General features: G+C 41.9%; 1 protein-coding gene and 1 pseudogene across 1 annotated transcript in view; one reads left to right on the top strand and one right to left on the bottom strand.

Annotated features, from left to right (window-relative positions):
* Positions 1-8,097, bottom strand: part of SMYD4 (SET and MYND domain containing 4) — a 55,501-nt gene that overhangs the window by 42,516 nt on the left and 4,888 nt on the right. The window lies entirely within an intron of this gene.
* Positions 7,471-7,756, top strand: LOC105887927 (annotated as a pseudogene).

Genomic DNA, 8,097 nt, shown 5'->3' with positions numbered 1-8,097 from the left:
CACAGGTGCCGCCCAAAACCTTTTTGTTTGAGACTGAGTCTCACTCTGTTGCCCTGGGTAGAGTGCTGTGGCATTATCATAGCTCACAGTAATCTCAAAGTCTTGGGCTCAAGTGATCCTCCTGCCTCAGCCTCCCCAGGACCTGGGACTACAGGCACTAGCCACAATGCCTGGCTAGGTTTTCTATTTTTAATAGAGACAGGGTCTCCCTCTTGCTCAGGCTAGTCTTGAATTCCTGAGCTCAAGCAATCCACCCATCTTAGCCTCCCATAATGCTAGGATTGTAAGTGTGAGCCACTGCACTAGGCCTGGCTTTAAACTTCAAAGGCTCAATTTATATTTCCAGTTAATAGGCATGTATATGGAGATTAGAAGTTTAAATCTTTTTTGGGTGCTTTAGATTGTGATTAAATAGTTTTACAAATAGCTCTCTGAGCTAATCTTTTTTTTTTTTTTTAATGAGACAGAGTCTCACTTTGTCACCCTCGATAGAGCGCTGTGACGTCACAGCTCATAGCAACCTCCAATTCCTGGGCTTAGGTGATTCTCTTGCCTCAGCCTCCTGGGTAGCTGGGACTACAGGCACCTACCACAATGCCCAGTTATTTTTTTGTTGTTATTGTTACAGTTTGGCTGTGACCAGGTTCGAACTCGCCATCCTTGGTATATGGGGCCTGTGCCCTACCTACTTAGCCACAGGTGCTGCCCTGAGATAACTTGTTTTTAAGTATAGAAGTCTGGGGATGAGATGTGTGAACAAAAATGGGTGTTAATTATTAACTCCAATAAAAACAAGAACTGTGTAAGAAAGGAAATGAAATTCTAAGCATGTTTTGTGCTTCATAAGAATAATATTTATTTTTTTTAATTGTTTTTTCTTTTAGAGACAGTTTTACTTTATTGCCCTCAGTACAGTGATGTGGCATCACAGCTCACAGCAACCTCCAACTCCTGGGCTTAGGCAATTCTCTTGCCTCAGCCTTCCGAGTAGCTGGGACTACAGGCACCTGCCACAACATCCAGCTATTTTTTGGTTGCAGTTTGGCTGGGGCCGGGTTCAAACCCCCTACCCTCAGTATATGGGGCTGGCACCCTTCCCACTGAGCCACATGTGTGGCCCAAGAATAATATTTACATAGATTTAGGAATGTATACATTGAATGCTGGTTTAACCAATGTAACATTCTATTGATATATTATAAATTAAAACAATTATAATGAGAGAATGAGAGAAAAACAAAATAAATATATGCAAGTTGGAAGTAAGAAAGCTAAATTTACATCTAAAACCAAAAACTCAAGAAAGCATTAGTATATGAGGTGTGACAATTAAGTTTGTGAACTCATCCTAGAAAAAGTGCTACGTACCTTATGGCTGAATATCACTATAGTCACCTTTGAAGCACTCCCCTTGGGAAGCTATGCACTGACACCAGTACCTCCTACACCTTTCAAAGCAATTTTGGAATTCTTGTTCGGGAATGGTTATCTGAACTGTGGTCAGTCATATGGCACACACAAATATGCAACAATACAACAGCAATAATGAAATGCCACTCAGTAAGACACTGCCACATGTCAACATGAACACAGCTTTGAGACAATGATATATCAAGCTTATGAAACCTTACTGAGCTGTTTGTACAGTGCTGCCAACACAAGCACACAGTAATAAGTCAGCGACCTTAATTCTTATACCTCGTATGATGACAGCTCTGATGGTCATTCCAGAAAAAGCATTCCAAAATTGCTTTGAAGAATGGAGTAGGTACTGGCATTGGTGCATAGCTTCCCAAGGGAAGCTTCCCAAGGGATAGCTTCTGAAGGTGACTGTGATATTTAGCAATGAGGTATATAGTACTTTTTCCAGGATGAGTTTGCAAACTTAATTGTCATACTCCATATCGTTTAAGGCCAGAAGAAACAGTTAAAATAATTTAAAGTGGCTGTTGCTGGGAAGTCAGTAATGTGGAACAGTGGAAAAGAGGGTTGCTGTTTTTCTTTTTAAGTTTTGAAATATTTGATTTCTCTCTCTCTTTTTTTTTTTTTGCAGTTTTTGTTCGGGGCCGGGTTTGACCCCACCACCCCTGGTATATGGGGCCGGCACCCTACTCCTTGAGCCACAGGCACCACCCCAGTATTTGATTTCTTAAACTATCTATGAGCCAGGCGAGGTAGCTCATGCCTGTAATCCCAGTACTCTGGGAGGCCAAGGTAGATGGATTGCTCGAGCTTGCAAGTTCGAGACCAGCCTTAGCAAAAAGTGAGACCCCCATCTCTACTAAAAGTAGAAAAACTGAGGCAAGAGTTTTGCTTGAGTCTGAGTTGGACGTTGATGTGAGCTGTGATGATACCATGGCACTCTACACAGGGTGACAGCTAAGACTCTGTCTCAAAAAAAATCCCCTTAAAACTTTCTATGCATATTATTCTAACAAACAACAACAACAACAACAAAATTAGGCTCAGAGGCTGTGGCTCAAGTGGCTAAGGCGCCAGCCATATATACCTAAGGTTGTGGGTTCGAATTCAGCCTGGGCCCGCCAAAACAACAATGACGGCTGCAACCAAAAGAAAAAAAATAGCCGGGCGTTGTAGCATGCACCTGTGGTCCCAGCTACTTGGGAGGCTGAGGCAGACTAGGAGTTAGAGGTTGCTGTAAGCTGTGATGCCATAGCACTCTACCCAGGGGGATAGCTTGAGGCTCTGTCGCAAAAAAATTAAAGGAAAATTTTTTCATTAAGGCATCAGGTCTACATATAGATTTTTTTTATCACCTTTAAGAACCACATAAACTATTTCAGAACAAAGAAAAGACGGGAAGATTATCCAATTCATTTTGGGGCTACCTTAATGCTAATAATAAGAGTTGACAAATGGAGCACAAAAAATACATAGGGTAGTATCATTTATGAACACAGACACCGAAATCCTAAAAAGAGTATTAGCAAACTGAATCTAGCAATGTTGTTAAAAGAATGATAAATTATAGCTGAACAAGATTTATACTCTGAATAGCTCAATTATAGTAAATCTATTGATGTAAATTCCATACTAACAGATAAAGGAGAAAAAGAAAATGATCATTCCTCTGAAAACATATATGTTTCATAAAATTTGTATTTCATAAAATTTAACACTTATTTGTTTGTTTGTTTATTTATTTATTTGAGACAGAGCCTCAGGCTGTCCCCCTGGGTAGAGTGCTGTGGCATCATACCTCACAGCAACCTCCAACACCTGGGCTCAAGCGAGTCTCCTGCCTCCACCTCCCAAGTAGCTGGGACCACAGGGCCCCCGCCACAACGCCTGGCTATTTTTGGGTTGCAGCCATCATTGTTACTTGGTGGGCCTGGGCTAGATTCGAACCCGCCACCTTAGGTGTATGTGGCTGGCACCTTAGCCACTTGAGCCACAGGTGCCGAGCCTCAACACTTATTTATGATAAAAATTTTAGTAGTTAAGAATACAGGCCAAAGGCCAAGCACAGTGGCTTATGCCTTTAATCCTAGCACTCCGGGAGGCTGAGGAGGGTGGATTGCCTGAGCTCACGGGTTTGAGATCAGCCTAAGCAAGAGTGAGACCCCATCTCTAAAAATAGCTGGGCATTGTAACAGGTGCCTGTAGTCCCAGCTACTTGGGAGGCTGAGTCAGTCAAGAGCTTGAGCCCAAGAGTTTAAGGCTGCTGTGAGCTATGATGCCATGGTACTCTACCGAGGGTGACAAAGTGATATTCTGTCTCAAAAAAAAAAAAAAAAATATATAGGCCAGGAGTGGTGGCTCACACCTATAATCCTAGCACTTTGGGAGGCTGAGATGAAAGGACTGCTCGAGGCTAGGAGCTCAAGACCATTCTGGGCAACACAGTGAGACCCTGCCTCTAAAATGTATAATTAAAAAAAATTAGCTGAGAATAGTATGGTGGCATGTGCCAGTAGTTCTAGCTACTCAGGAAGTTGAGGCAAGAGGTTTGCTTGAGCCCAGGAGTTCCAAGTTGCAGTGAGCTATGATCACGCCACTGTAACCACTGCATTCTAGTCTGGAGTAAGACCCTATCTCTTAAAAATAAATAAACAAACACACATACATATGTACATATATAAAATACATAAAAATAGGGCAACTTTTATAACAGGGTATATACTCTTAACCTATGGTAAATGTCCTCCATGGCCTCCACCATTCAATATTGTACTGGAGGTCTAGCTAATGCTATGAAAATTAAAAAGTGGGCTGAATGTAAAAGCTCACACCTGTAATCCTAGCATCCTGGGAGGCCAAGGCGGGCAGATCATTTGTGCTCAAGAGTTTGAGACCAGTCTGGGCAAGAGCAAGACCCCATCTTCATTAAAAAACAAAGAACAGAAAAATAGCCAGGTGTTGTGGTGGGTGCCTATAGTCTCAGCTACTTGGGAGGCTAAGGTAGGAGGACTGCTTGAACCCAGGAGTCTGAGGTTGCTATGAGCTAGGCTGATGCCATAGCACTCTAACCTGGGCAACAGAGTGAGATTCTGTCTTTCTTTTTTTTTTTTTTGAGACAGAGTCTCACTTTGTCACCCTGGGTAGAGTGTCAGGGCATCATAACTCATAGCAACCTCCAACTCTTGGGCTCAAGCGATTCTCTTGCCTTGGCACTACAGGTGCCCACCACAACGTCCGGCTATTTTTAGAAATGAGGTCTGCTCTGGCTCAGGCTGTTCTCGAACCTGTGAGCTTAGGCAATCCACCCACCTTGGCCTCCCAAGTGCTAGGATTACAGGCGTGAGCCACTGTGTCAGGCATAAGATTCTATCTTAAAGAAAAAAGAAAAAAAATTAAAAGTAAAACAAAATAAGCAGTACAAATATTGGAAAGCAGGATTACTATCTGCAGATATAGTTACTCTGCCTAAAAATTCCAAGTGGACAGGTGTTAACAACAATGAAATAATGTGAAAGTACAGTTAGGTGGCCAGCTATCAGATAATAAAAAACTATTCCCACCTTTTATTTACACCATCAAACATTAATTAGAACATGTAATGGGGAAAAAGTCTTATTTACAATAACAAGAAAAACCTTACAACAAATAAGAATAAATCTAACAGGAAATGTGCAAGACCTATATAAAGACAACTATAAAACTTTACTTAAGGACATAAAAGAAGCCCTAAATAAATGGGAAAACACATCCTTTACTTGTCTTAGGAAATTTCATCTTGTAAAGATGTCAGATCTCCCTAAATCTATTTATAAATCCAACACAATCCCAATCAAAAACTCGACAACATTTTTTATTGAACTTGACAAGCTAATTCTAAAGTTCACATGGGGTTAATGTATACAAAAGAGCCCAGATACACTTGAGAAAAAACAATGACTGTGTATGTGTGGGAAGGAACTTGGCCTAATAGATAGCAAAGTCACTTTTGGACCAGAGATTTCTCTACTTTCAAGTGCCCCTTCCCCTTCAGGCAAATCTCAGTAGGGAAACCATTCCTCAAAGGTGAAATAGAGCTGACCTCAATTGTACAAGAATGTTGGTATGTGTCCAGTTAGAGCAGCCCTACATGTTTGGTTGAAGAGATGTGCACGTGATCAAAATTCGGTTGATCTCAGACCACCTCAGAACTTTTCTGCTAAAACTCTCTAGAAGTTTTAGGCTTGGCTTAGGCTCAGTGAGTAAGGGCATCAGCCATATATACCAAAGGTGGCAGGTTCGAGCAACCCAGCCGGGCCTGCTAAACAATGACAACTGCAACCAAAAAACAGCCGGGCTCTGTGGCAGGCGCCTATAGTCCCAGCTACTGGGGCGGGTGAGGTAAGAGAATCGCTTAAGCCCAAGAGTTTGAGGTTGCTGTGAGCTGTGATTCTATTGCGCTCTACTGAGAGTGACACAGAGAGACTCTGTCTCAAAAAAACCAAACCAAAACAAACAAAAAAACTCTCTAGTAGAAGTTTTAGCCTTTTCCCTGGGGTTATTAAGCTATCAGGGTGTGCTCACCAGACAGAGAGAATCTGTCTGACAGATGGGGAAATATAGTCCAATGATATGCTCTGTGTCCCTGTATGCAATCCAGCCTGAAAACAGATCTGCCTTAGGATATCTAGTTTCATAGCAATACATTTCATAATTTGAGCTGGGTTTCTGTTACTTGAAACTGAAAGAGTTCGAAAATGATATTATAAAGACATAGTAATTAAAACCCTTAGTTTCAGTACAGATATATAGCTTAGAAAGAAATTTCTGAATGAGTAGGAATTTAATTTTTAATAAGGGTGGTATTTGGAAACACCAGGGAAAGGACTGTCCATCTACTAAATGTCTTGGAAAAACTGTCTACGAAAAAGGTGAGCATACTCCTTTACATCATACAAGACATTAACTGCAGATATGTGTGTGTATATATCATATCATGTTGTATACCTTAAATATACGTTATTTTTATTTGTCAATTATACCTCAAGAAAGCTGGAAAAAAACTACAGATGGATTAGAGAGAAAACACTGAAAACTCCAAAAATGTTAGCAGAAAATAAAGAGTACGTTCATAAACTTGGGATAGAGGAAACCATCCTAAGAAAGACACATCAACCAGAAGCTATATAAGAAAATGGCTGTATAGAAGTTAAAACAAACTGGACCCAGACCGGGCCAGCTCTATATCACATACCGACCTTATTGTACAAGTTACTCAGGAGGCTGAGGCAGGAGGATGGCTTAAGCTCAGAAGTTTGAGCCCAGCCTGGGAAAACAGTGAGACCCAATTTCTTATTAAAAAAAAAAAAGAAAAACATTTTAATAAAAAAATTGAAGTTAAAACACATATGCCCAATTTATATACAATGAAAGCTACTTTGTAAGTAAGATATAAAAGGTAAAAGGCAGGTGGGTTGCCGGAGCTCAGGAGTTTGAGACCAGCCTGAGACAGAGTGAGACCTCATCTCTAAAAAGAGAAGGGTGATAAAGTGAGAGTCTGTCTAAAAAAATTAAATAAGTAAATAAATACTTTTACTTTTTTCTCTGGGAGAAAAATTAGTAACATACATAGCAAAGAATTATATAGACTATGAATATCTCCTATAAGTTAATGAGAGAAAGACAATCCACCACAAAAATGGGCAAAGGACACAAATAGGTAATTCACAGAAGAAATACAAATGGGCTGTAACGTCAGAAAAGGAACACGGTTTCACTAGTAATCAGAAAAATGCAAATTGAGATTTGCAACCCTTAAGGGTTGGCAAAATTAATGACTGTTGGCTTTCTAATGTTAGTGAGGATATGAGAAAGTGATTTTCGTACACTGTTCATGGTAAATTGGTAAAGCCTTTTTGGAAGGCAATTTGGCAGTATTCATTCAATTTAAAATGCTCATCACCATTGATGATTCTTCCTTGTTTAAGAATCTTATTATTTGGCGGCCCCGGCACGGTGAGGCTGGGAGACTGCAGAATTTCCACACTGATTAGTCAACAGTGGAAAATCTGAAGAGATGCAAGCAGGAGGAGAAATTAAACCAGGCCTGAGGAGCAATGCGACGGGCATGATGGAGGTCGAGTCCTCCTACTTGGACTTCATCTCCTGTGACTGGACAGGCCGTTGGAATGCTGTCCCTGACATCCAGGGAGACTTGGAGGCTGTGAGCGTGAGGAAGCTGGCTGGAGACACAGGCGAGCTGGCGCTCGAGGGGGCAGAAGGGCAGGTGGAGGCAAACACTCCAGACAAGGAGGTTAGCAACCAGCCCCAGAGCAATGATGGCACCACCTCGTCTTGAGACTGATTTGTCCAAGGAGGCTGGAAGAGAGATCTGCTCTCCTCTCCTGGAAGGTGAACCCTGGCTGATGCCATGGTACTGGCCTGGCAGCCTCTTCTATGAGCCCCGTGTCACAGGCAAGCCAGGCCAGACTGAGAGGGCCCCCCACAGGCCACTGTGGCCCCCACTCTGGGAAAGCCCTCTGCTCACACCCCCAGGATCCACATCCCCACCACCACTGCTATGCCCAGGAACACTTTCAAGTCACTATAACCACAGGATGTTATTTATTCAGCTGGCGCTGAGACTTACCACAGGGCCCTACCCAGGGTGAGCAGCCCCTGCAGGAACACTTCTTTTGT

This window comes from Otolemur garnettii, unplaced genomic scaffold, assembly GCF_000181295.1.
Source record: "Otolemur garnettii isolate 467f Iridium unplaced genomic scaffold, OtoGar3 scaffold00145, whole genome shotgun sequence".
In the NCBI taxonomy this organism is placed as follows: Eukaryota; Metazoa; Chordata; class Mammalia; order Primates; family Galagidae; genus Otolemur; species Otolemur garnettii.
The sequence above is the reverse complement of the archived record's forward strand: the minus strand, read 5'-3'. Positions and strand labels throughout refer to the sequence as shown.